Raw genomic sequence first — 9,864 nt, forward strand, 5'->3', positions numbered from 1 at the left:
AATGAACTCAAAATGGCTTAAAGACTTAAATATGACATGACACCATATGTCTTATATATAGTGTCTATAAGACACTGTATGTGTCTTATAGACACAAAACTATAATTCAAAAAGATAAATGCACCTAGAAGAAAACATAGGCACAACATTCTCTGACATAAATCGTAGCAATGTTTTCTCAGGTCAGTCTCCCAAAGCAATAGAAATAAAAGCGAAAAAAAAACAACTGGGACCTAATCAAACTTACAAGCTCTTGCACAGCAAAGGAAACCATAAAAAAAAAGAAAAGACAACCTACAGAATGGAAGAAAAGATCTGCAAACAATGCAACTGATAGGGCTTAACTTCCAAAATATACAAACGGCTCAAACAACTCAGTAACAAAAAAACAAACAACCCAATCAAAAAATGGGCAGAATACCTAAATACACACTGTTCCAAAGAAGACATACAGATGGCCAAGAGATACATGAAAAGATGTTCATCATCACTAATTATTAGAGGAATGCAAATTAAGACTACAGTGAGGGCTTCCCTGGTGGCACAGTGGTTGAGAGTCCGCCTGCCGATGCAAGGGACAGGGATTCGTGCCCCGGTCCGGGAAGATCCCACATGCCGCGGAGCAGCTGGGCCCATGAGCCATGGCTGCTGAGCCTGCGCATCCGGAGCCTGTGCTCCACAACGGGAGAGGCCACAACAGTGAGAGGCCCGCGTACCGCCAAAAAAAAAAAAAAACTACAGTGAGGTATCACCTCACACCAATCAGAATGGCCATCATCAAAAAGTCTACAAATAATAAATGGTGGAGAGGGTGTGGAGAAAAGGAAACCCTCTTACACTGTTAGTGGAATGTAAATTGATGCAGCCATTATGGAAAACAGTATGTAGGTTCCTCAAAAAGCTAAAAATAGAGTTGCCATATGATCCAGCAATCCCACTCCTGGACATATACCCAGACAAAACTATAACTCAAAAAGATAAATGCACCGCTATGTTCACAGAAACACTATTTACAATAGCCAAGACACAGAAACAACCAAAATGTCCATCGACAGATGAATGGATAAAGATGTGGTGTATATATACAATGGGCTATTAGCCATAAAAAAGAATGAAATAATGCCATTTTCAGCAACATGGATAGACCTCGAGATTATCATACTAAACGAAGTAAGTCAGAAAGAGAAAGACAAATAGCATATGATATCACTTATATGTAGAATCTAAAATACAACACAAATGAACAAATCTATGAAACAGACCCACAGACAAAGAGAACAGACTTATGGTTGCCAAGGGGGAGGGGGAGGGGAGTGGGGAAGGGAAGGATTGGGAGTTTGGGATTAGCAGATGCAAACTAGTATATATAGGATGGATAAACAATAACTTGTATGGATTATCCATACACTTGTATAGCATATGGATATACACTACTGTATAACACAGGGAACTATATACACTACCCTGTGATAAACCATAATGGAAAAGAATATGAAAAAGAATATATATGTGTATAACTGAGTCACTTTGCTGTACGGCAGAAATTAACATCGTAAATCAACCATACTTAAATAAAATTTTAAAAAAAACGTGTGGGGTACAGCTACAGCAGCTAAAATTGCCTAGAAGCAAATTTAAATGCTTCTATTAGAAAAGAAGGTCTAAAATTAATAATCCAAATTTCCACTATAAGAAACAAGAGAAAGAAGAGTATATTAAAGCTAAAGTAAATATAAGGAAGGAAATAAAGAGTAGAAATTAACATAGAAATGAACAAGCAATAGAAAAAAAAAGAAACCAAAACTGGTGGGAGTTTTTGGCAAAATACAACAAAATTAATAAAATTCTAGCCAGACAAATCAAGAAAATAGGAGAGAAAACACAAGTTACCAACATCAGGAACAAAAGAGGAGACCTCATTACAGATACTAGAGAGATTAAAAGAAAAACAAGGTAATATTATGAAAAACTTCATGCTGCTGCTTCAGGACAAAACTAGTCTTTTCCTGAAAACACAGAAGCATGTACACAGTTATAATTCTCTGAAAATATTGCTTCTCAGTGTAGTCTCAACCATTTATAATAATTATAACTTTAAACCAAAATAACTTCTATTTTGCATAGAAGACTGGGGGCGTGGATAATGTGAACTGTCACACCCCAGCATTTTATCAGACTAGCAGAGCTCAAGAATTCACATAACACAACTTTCTACAGTCACTAATATTCCATATACAACTTCTCAAAATGGTAGAAATGAACGTGTTCATTAACATGAACCAAAGATATGATTTTTCTGTAGTATATAAAAATAAGAAGCTAAGGTATATAAAATTTAAATTATGCTTAATAATTAATACTTTAGTGTTCGATCTTACTTGCAAATGATCTAGGTATCCAGTGATTTTCCATTAATTAACCCAATCTAATGCCAATCCAAGATTTAACTTACCTAGATCTTGGAAATTTATCTTTAAGCTGATATAATTACTAATTAAACAAAGTACATCAGAATAAGGATTTAATTTGGTCAAACACAAATTTATATTTTTCATAAGCAAAGCATTAAATGGAAGTAATGCTAGCTTACTTGACCTGTAAACATGTATAAGTTTAGAAAAAACATACCCAAGTATAAAAAAAAATGTATACTTGCATTATATGTAACACTGATAAATCAGAGAAGACATAGCTATTTTTATTAATCTATCCCTTCTTTTTTTGCAGTTTGCGCAAGAGACTTTAACTGGTTTAATGCGCAGAAGACTGGAAAATCTGTTTAGGAAGCAAGGCTGCTGGTGATAAGGACTCTACCCCTGGCTGATTCTGATTACAGGGAAATGATGCTGACTGGGAGATCCAAGAATCAGGTTTATGATGAGTTGCAGAATCTACATTTTGAAATAGTCTCCTGCCACATTCATTCTACCAGTATTAAAAGGTCCTACTGCAGTCTTGGTCTTCTTGAAAAACTGGAAGTGGAGAAATACACAGCATGGGTTCTAGTTTTAGTTTCAGGAGATTGCCATTCAATAAAATTGGAGGAATTTTTCTCTCGCCCTTGATTTGTTTCCATGTCCTCTTCATCACCAATGACAATTGTCTCACACGTCCCTTCTGAGAAGCCAAATCTTCTGAGGAAGGAAGAATTGTGGAATCATTTCATTGCAGCTCCTAATTTTTTGATGATATAAATGTTATGGTTCTTTGATCAGCTACCACTAGTGCAGAAGGTTGGGAAGCTGTACAGGTTCGATAAAAACATCATCATCATCTTCCACTGATGACTTCTGAAATTTATTAGACCTAGAAAGTAAAGGATTAGGTGGACCACTAAATGAATTTCCTACATTCATGAGACTAGACACAGATATTTAATGAATGAATATGTGAATGGTCCTCATTGAGTCAGCCCGTCTGAGAAACCGCTCATTTCCCTCCCTAATTAATGAGTGGCCTCTGCTTTCCCAGGACATCCCCTTAGAACACTCCACACAAGCAACAACAGGTTCCAGATACTTGGCTGCTCTTATGGAAAGTTCCCTCCTCTATTCTGGACCCACACTCACAGTTATTTTTAACACACAGATTGGGTTAAAAATAAACCCAAGCAATGATAACAGCTTCCTGCCTTAGCCCTCCTAGAAAGCGTATCACAGTTTAAAAAGGATGTTTTATAATTTGAGTAAAAATGCAGTGCTCTAGTGACTAGAAGAACATTCAGCCATCAAGGGTAGGAAGACTTCATCTGAGTTAGGCCTTTTGGATCATCTCATACACCCTCTCCTCATCATGCCCTTCCACACCTCTGAGCTTTTATGGTGTGACTTCCCTTGGCTTCTCATCAACCCTGCCCACCTGGTGAAATGTCACCTCAAAAGTATCTTCTCTAGCTCTCCTGGTTAGCAACTCTCACCTGTTTCCATAGCAAGAGTTTACGACTGTGCTATGACCTATCATAGTTATATATGTTGTCCTCTCCTCCCCCACATGCATTAAGCCCAACAAGATGGGCAGGAATTTCTGAATTCAAGAATCGACTGGGCGAATAAGGAGGCAGGAGAGAATCAGAGAGATGGCAGCAGAAGGACTCAGATGGCATTGCTGGCTTTGATGATGGATGGGGCCACAGGCCACAGAATGCAGGTGACCTCTAGAAGCTGAAAAGGTGAAGAAACAGATTCTTCTTCCCTAGAACTTCCAGAAAAGAAGTCAGCCATGCCAACAGATTTAGCTCAGTGAGATCCATGTCAGACTTCTGATGACCTCCAGAATTGCAGAATAATAAATTTGTTATTTTTATTTTTTTTACATCTCTATTGGAATATAATTGCTTTACAATGGTGTGTTAGTTTCTGCTTTATAACAAAGTGAATCAGTTATACATATACATATGTTCCCCTATCTCTTCCCTCTTGCACATCTCTCCCTCCCACCCTCCCTATCCCACCCCTCTAGGTGGTCACAAAGCACAGAGCTGTACTCCCTGTGCTATGCGGCTGCTTCCCACTAGCTATCTGTTTTACGTTTCGTAGTGTATATATGTCCATGTCACTCTCTCACTTTGTCACACCTTACCCTTCCCCATCCCCAAATCCTCAAGTCCATTCTCTAGTAGGTCTGTGTCTTTATTCCCGTCCTACCCCTAAGTTCTTCATGACATTTTTTTTCTTAGATTCAATATATATGTGTTAGCATATGGTATTTGTCTCTCTCTTTCTGACTTACTTCACTCTGTATGACAAACTCTACGTCCATCCACCTCACTACAAATAACTCAATTTCTTTTCTTTTTATGGCTGAGTAATATTCCATTGTATATATGTGCCACATCTTCTTTATCCATTCATCCGATGATGAACACTTAGGTTGCTTCCATCTCCTGGCTATTGCAAATAGAGCTGCAATGAACATTTTGGTACATGACTCTTTTTGAATTATGGTTTTCTCAGGGTATATGCCCAGTACTGGGATTGCTGGGTCATATGGTAGTTCTATTTGCTGTTTTTTGAGGAACCTCCATACTGTTCTCCATAGTAGCTGTACCACTTCACATTTCCACCAGCAGTGCAAGAGTGTTCCCTTTTCTCCACACCCTCTCCAGCATTTATTGTTTCTAGATTTTTTGATGATGGCCATTCTGACCGTTCTGAGATGATATCTCATTGTAGTTTTGACTTGCATTTCTCTAATGATAAATGATGTTGAGCATTCTTTCATGTGTTTGTTGGCAATCTGTATATCTTCTTTGGAGAAATGTCTATTTAGGTCTTCTGCCCGTTTTTGGATTGGGTTGTTTGTTTTCTTGTTATTGAGCTGCATGAGCTGCTTGTAAATCTTGGAGATTAATCCTTTGTCAGTTGCTTCATTTGAAAATATTTTCTCCCATTCTGAGGGTTGTCTTTTGGTCTTGTTTATGGTTTCCTTTGCTGTACAAAAGCTTTGAAGTTTCATTAGGTCCCATTTGTTTATTTTTGCTTTTATTTCCATTTCTCTAGGAGGTGGGTCAAAAAGGATCTTGCTGTGATTTATGTCACACAGTGTTCTGCCTATGTTTTCCTCTAAGAGTTTGATAGTTTCTGGCCTTACATTGAGATCTATAACCCATTTTCAGCTTATTTTTGTGGATGGTGTTAGGGAGTGTTCTAATCTCATACTTTTACATGTCCCTGTCCAGTTTTCCCAGCAGCACTTATTGAAGAGGCTGTCCTTTCTGCACTGTACATTCCTGCCTCCTTTATCAAAGATAAGGTGACCATATGTGCGTGGGTTTATCTCTGGGCTTTCTATCCTGTTCCATTGATCTATCTTTCTGTTTTTGTGCCAGTACCATACTGTCTTGATTACTGTAGCTTTGTAGTATAGTCAGAAGTCAGGGAGCCTGATTCCTCCAGCTCCATTTTTCGTTCTCAAGATTGCTTTGGCTATTCGGGGTCTTTGTGTTTCCATACAAATTGTGAAATTTTTTGTTCTAGTTCTGTGAAAACTACCAGTCATAGTTTGATAGGGATTGCATTGAATCTGTAGATTGCTTTGGGGAGTAGAGTCATTTTCACAATGTTGATTCTTCAATCCAATAACACGGTATATCTCACCATCTATTTGTATCATCTTTAATTTCTTTCATCAGTGTCTTATAATTTTCTGCATACAGGTCTTTTGTCTCCTTAGGTAGGTTTATTCCTAGGTATTTTATTCTTTTTGTTGCAATGGTAAATGGGAGTGTTTTCTTAATTTCACTTTCAGATTTTTCATCATTAGTGTATAGGAATGTCAGAGATTTCTGTGCATTAATTTTGTATCCTGCTACTTTACTAAATTCATTGATTAGCTCTAGTAGTTTTCTGGTAGCATCTTTAGGATTTTCTATGTATAGCATCATGTCATCTGCAAACAGTGACAGCTTTACTTCTTCTTTTCCAATTTGGATTCCTTTTAGTTCCTTTTCTTCTCTGATTGCAGTGGCTAAAACTTCCAAAACTATGTTGAACAAGAGTGGTGAGAGTGGGCAACCTTGTCTTGTTCCTGATCTTAGTGCCTTAGTGCCTTAATGCCTTCAGTTTTTCACCATTGAGGATGATGTTGTCTGTGGGTTTGTCATATATGGGCTTTATTATGTTGAGGAAAGTTCCCTCTATGCCTACTTTCTGGAGAGTTTTTATCATAAATGGGTGTTGAATTTTGTTGAAAGCTTTCTCTGCATCTATTGAGATGATCATATGGTTTTTCTCCTTCAATTTGTTAATATGGTGTATCACGTTGTTTGATTTGCATATATTGAAGAATCCTTGCATTCCTGGAATAAACCCCACTTGATCATGGTGTATGATCCTTTTAATGTGCTGTTGGGTTCTCTTTGCTAGTATTTTGTGGAGGATTTTTGCATCTATGTTCATCAGTGATATTGGCCTGTAGCTTTCTTTCCTTGTGACATCCTTGTCTGGTTTTGGTGTCAGGGTGTTGGTGGCCTCGTAGAAGGAGTTTGGGAGTGTTCTTCCCTCTGCTATATTTTGGAAGAGTTTGAGAAGGATAGGTGTTAGATCTTCTCTAAATGTTTGATAGAATTCTCCTGTGAAGCCATCTGGTACTGGGCTTTTGTTTGTTGGAAGATTTTTTATCACAGTTTCAATTTCAGTGCTTGTGATTGGCCTGTTAATATTTTCTATTTCATCCTCATTCAGTCTTGGCAGGTTGTGCATTTCTGAGAATTTGTCCATTTCTTCCAGGTTGTCCATTTTATTGGCATAGAGTTGCTTGTAGTAATCTCTCGTGATTTTTCGTATTTCTGCAGTGTCAGTTGTTACTTCTCCTTTTTCATTTCTAATTCTATTGATTTGAGTCTTCTCCCATTTTCTCTTGATGAGTCTGGCTAAAGGTTTATCAATTTTGTTTATCTTCTCAAAGAACCAGCCTTTAGTTTTATTGATCTTTGCTATCGTTTCCTTCATTTCTTTTTCATTTATTTCTGATCTCATCTTTATGATTTCTTTCCTTCTGCTAACTTTGGGGTTTTTTTGTTCTTCTTTCTCTAATTGCTTTAGGTGCAAGTTTAGGTTGTTTATTCGAGATGTTTCCTGTTTCTTAAGTTAGGATTTTATTACTATAAACTTCCTTCTTAGAACTGCTTTTGCTGCATCCCATAGGTTTTGGGTTGTCGTGTCTCCATTGTCATTTTTTTCTAGGTATTTTTTGATTTCCTCTTTGATTTCTTCAGTGATCACTTCATTATTAAGTAGTGTATTGTTTAGACTCCACGTGTTTGTATTTTTTACAGATCTTTTCCTGTAATTAATATCTGGTCTGATAGCGTTGTGGTCGGGAAAGATACTTGATACAATTTCAATTTTCTTAAATTTACCAAGGCTTGATTTGTGACCCAAGATATGATCTATCCTGGAGAATGTTCCATGAGCACTTGAGAAAAATGTGTATTCTATGTTTTTGGATGGAATGTCCTATAAATATCAATGAAGTCCATCTTGTTTAATGTATCATTTAAAGCTTGTGTTTCCTTATTTATTTTCATTTTGGATGATCTGTCCATTGGTGAAAGTGGGGTGTTAAAGTCCCCTACTATGAATGTGTCACTGTCAATTTCCCCTTTTATGGCTGTTAGTATTTGCCTTATCTATTGAGGTGCTCCTATGTTGGGTGCATAAATATTTACAATTGTTATATCTTCTTCTTGGATCGATCCCTTGATCATTATGTAGTGTCCTTCTTTGTCTCTTCTAATAGTCTTTATTTTAAAGTCAGTTTTGTCTGATATGAGAATTGCTAGTCCAGCTTTATTTTGATTTCCATTTGCATGGAATATCTTTTCTCATCCCCTCACTTTCAGTCTGTATGTGTCTCTAGGTCTGAAGTGGGTCTCTTGTATACAGCATATATATGGGTCTTGTTTTTGTATCCATTCAGCCAGTCTGTGTCTTTTGGTGGGAGCATTTAATCCATTTACATTTAAGGTAATTATCGATATGTACGTTCCTATTCCCATTTTCTTAATTGTTTTGGGTTTGTTATTGTAGGTCTTTTCCTTCTCTTGTGTTTCTTGCCTAGAGAAGTTCCTTTAGCATTTGTTGTGAAGCTGGTTTGGTGGTGCTGAACTCTCTCAGCTTTTGCTTGTCTGTAGAGGTTTTAATTTCTCCATCAAATCTGAAAGAGAGGGCTTCCCTGGTGGCGCAGTGGTTGAGAGTCCACCTGCCAATGCGGGGGACACGGGTTCATGCCCCGGTCTGGGAAAATCCCACATGCTGCGGAGCAGCTGGGCCTGTGAGCCATGGCTGCTGAGCCTGCGCGTCCAGAGCCTTGCTCCACAACGGGAGAGGCCACAACACTGAGAGGCCCATGTACCAGAAAAAAAAAAAAAAAAATCTGAATGAAATCCCTGCTGGATAGAGTAATCTTGGTTGTAGGTTTTTCTCCTTCATCACTTTAAATATGTCCGGCCACTCCCTTCTGGCTTGCAGAGTTTCTGCTGAAAGATCAGCTCTTAACCTTATGGGGATTCCCTTGTGTGTTATTTGTTGTTTTTCCCTTGCTGCTTTTAATATGTTTTCTTTGTATTTAATTTTTGACAGTTTGATTAATATGTGTCTTGGCGTGTTTCTCCTTGGATTTATCCTGTATGGGACTCTCTGTGCTTCCTGAACTTGATTAACTATTTCCTTTCCCATATTAGGGAAGTTCAACTATAATCTCTTCAAATATTTTCTCAGTCCCTTTCTTTTTCTCTTCTTCTTCTGGGACCCCTATAATTCGAATATTGGTGCATTTAATGTCGTCCCAGCGGTCTCTGAGACTTCCTCAGTTCTTTTCATTCTTTTTTCTTTATTCTGCCCTGCAGTAGTTATTTCCACTATTTTATCTTCCAGGTCACTTGTCCGTCGTTCTGCCTCAGTTATTCTGCTATTGATCCCTTCTAGAGTGCTGTTAATTTCATTTATTGTGTTGTTCATCGTTGCTTGTTTCCTCTTTAGTTCTTCTAGGTCCTTGTTAAATGTTTCTTGCATATTCCCTATTCTATTTCCAAGATTTTGGATCATCTTTACTATCACTATTCTGAATTCTTTTTCAGGTAGACTGCCTATTTCCTCTTCATTTGTTAGGTCTGGTGGGTTTTTTTTCTTGCTCCTTCATCTGCTGTGTGTTTTTCTGTCTTCTCATTTTGCTTGTCTTACTGTGTTTGGAGTCTCCTTTTTGCAGGCTGCAAGTTCGTATTTCCCATTGTTTTTGGTGTCTATCCCCAATGGCTAAAGTTGGTTCAGTGGGTTGTGTAGGCTTCCTGGTGGAGGGTACTGGTGCCTGTGTTCTGTTGGATGAGGCTGGATCTTGTCTTTCTGGTCGGCAGGTCCACATCTGGTG

The 9,864-nt window shown here is 37.9% G+C and overlaps 1 pseudogene; it reads right to left on the reverse strand.

Annotated features, from left to right (window-relative positions):
- Positions 1 to 2,657: 2,657 nt before the first annotated feature.
- Positions 2,658 to 3,356, reverse strand: LOC132418001 (zinc finger MYM-type protein 5 pseudogene; annotated as a pseudogene).
- Positions 3,357 to 9,864: the final 6,508 nt, after the last annotated feature.

This window comes from Delphinus delphis, chromosome 2 (genome assembly GCF_949987515.2).
Source record: "Delphinus delphis chromosome 2, mDelDel1.2, whole genome shotgun sequence".
NCBI lineage: Eukaryota > Metazoa > Chordata > Mammalia > Artiodactyla > Delphinidae > Delphinus > Delphinus delphis.